This window comes from Acyrthosiphon pisum, chromosome X (assembly GCF_005508785.2).
Source record: "Acyrthosiphon pisum isolate AL4f chromosome X, pea_aphid_22Mar2018_4r6ur, whole genome shotgun sequence".
NCBI classification, from domain to species: domain Eukaryota; kingdom Metazoa; phylum Arthropoda; class Insecta; order Hemiptera; family Aphididae; genus Acyrthosiphon; species Acyrthosiphon pisum.
The window spans coordinates 39,112,257-39,114,937 of NC_042493.1; positions in this window are offsets into that span (position 1 = coordinate 39,112,257).

A 2,681-nucleotide genomic window follows, 5' to 3' on the forward strand; every position below is an offset into this window, starting at 1 on the left:
TATGAATTGCAATAGTTTAAGATATTAAAAAATAATACTTCGTAGGTATTTAATTTATTTTAATATATTTTATGCTAGTTTATAAAAAATATAATTTTTTTTTGCAATAATATTATAAAAATTATACCGGCCCTACCGGCCTTACAAGAACCGGCCCATCGGGAAGGTTCCCGATTTCCCGATACGCCAATCCGCCCCTGGCTATGTCACAGAGTATGGAAATGTAAGTGAACGTCTTTTGGCACTCCACGACTCACCCATAACTACTGGTGAACAAATGTTTAAGATATTTGAATTAATTTGTAAAGAATTAAACTTAGATTGGATAAATTATTTAGTTGGCCAATCATATGACGGTGCTCAAAACATGAGAGGCCAATATAATGGACTGCAAACATTAATTAAAGAAAAATGTCCCACAGCAATTTTTGTTTGGTGCTGTGCCCATAGGTTAACCTAATAGTTTCAAAATTAGTAAGTTGTAGTTTAGATCCAGTTGACCTTTTTGGAAATTTAGAAACTTTGTATACTTTCATTTGCGGTAGCAAAAAAAAAGTCGCCTATTATGAAGCCATGCAAAAAAATTGTTCTTCGAATAAACAAGGTCGTCGATTAAAAAGAGTATCTACAACACTGTGGATGTCTCACAATTATGCACTAGAAGCAGTTCTAGAAACATTTGAACCTATTATTGACACTTTGCAACACATCAGAGACACTGAAGGGCGTGATGATCATACTGTAGGACATATGGCAGGGTGTTTAATGGACTACTTACTTTCAAAGCGATTTGTTATGTCTGCTATTTTTTTTCAAAAATTATTTAATATTTTGGCTCCACTTAATACATTACTTCAAAGTAAAGATTTAGATCTATTAGCTGCGGTTAATGAAATCGATGAAGCACAAAAAAAGTTAACTCAAGTAAGACAAAATGATAAAATATATGATAACTTAATTCTTGAGGTTGATCATTTTATCAAAGAAATTAATCAGTTCATTTTTTCTGAACTTAAAATCAATCGCATCCGAAAAAAAAAAGAAAATGTCTGGAGAGATGTCTAATGATGAACCAATTACATTAATAAATTCAAATGTGACACATACTTTAAATGCTTGGATGTAACAATTACTTTTTTAATAATTATTTCAATGCTCAGGAAATTGGAATATATAAAGATTTGCCACTTTTTTCAAAAAAACGAATATTTGAAATAAAAAATAATCCATCAGCACTTCCTAAAGATGCTTTTCAAGAATTTTATGCTGTGTATGGAAAATTTGTACAAAAAGATTTACTATGCAAAGAATATGCTCATTTTTGTCAAATTTTTCATTTATTTGAAACTTCTACATTCCTACCTAATGAACTACATCCTAGTGATGAACCTTTTGAAACTGAGTCAGATGAAGATGAAGATGAAGATTTGTCACAGATAAAACAGATAAGCACATCTAATGTAAATAGTATAAAATCTGTGTTTAAAATTTTCATAAATGGGCAGTTAGCTAGCATTTTCCCCACTTTAAATACAAGTCTTTTAATCGCGTTAACTTTACCTGTGTCCAGTGCATCGACAAAGTTAAAGATTTTAAAATCTAGACTGAGAACAACTATGTCACAAACACGTTTGGAAGACTTATTGATAATTAGTTGTGAACGAGACATTGAACCAAACATAGATAATATAATACGACATTTTAAAGAACAATCGATAATCCTAACAAAGCATTTATTAATTATAATAGTTTTTTTTTTGTTTTTAATAATAGTCAAAAAGTTGTTTCTTATTGTTATAAATTTCAGATGACAATATCAATTTAAATAAAAGATACAATGTAATAATGTAATGTTTATTTAAAAAATGTACCTTGTACCTACTATTTTATCTGTAGCTAGGTAGCTAAAATCTACATACCTAGATGGCTAGAAACCTAGTATATTAGTCTATAATACACTTAGAGTTCAAGAATGTAGAGCATTAATTCTCAATCTTTTTAAAGAAACGAATCAAAATTAAAATTTATATTTTTTCGTGAAACATAAAATAATGTTATCTACATGCATAGGATATTAGGATATTTTATGGTATAAGTCTAGTTTACCGGGCACCTTTTTTTTTTCGAAATTTTTTTTTTTGAAAAGGGTTGTTTTGACGAGTTAAGAACGATGGTGCAAAAAAAAATTTGCGGAAATTATTATTTTGGAAGTTATAACTTCCCAAAGTTAACGATTTTACGTTTATACGCGTGCGCGCAACACTACTATAATGCCGCGCGGAGGACCTCAAGTTTGGCAACCGGAAGACTTTTTTAATTGTTTTTATCTTTTATGATAACTGATACGACAATTAGTAATTACTAATTACCCTGTGAACTACTGGAGGTGTTGTTGCATAGCAAGTCAGGGGACATTTTCGATTTTCGGAGCGGAGCGTAGCGACTAGTGCCGCTAACTGTGTAACACTGCCCATATACTACGACATAACTTACCCTGTAACCTACTTAAGGTGGTGTTGCATAGCAAGTCGGGGGATATTTTCGATTTGCGGAGCGGAGCGACGACGCCGAGGAGCGCAGCGACGAGTGCCGATACACGCGTAATCACTGCAACTTGGAACTTCCATTTCTTTTGAACGGTAAGTTTCCGGGAATTTTTGAGGAAAACCGAGGTTCACCTG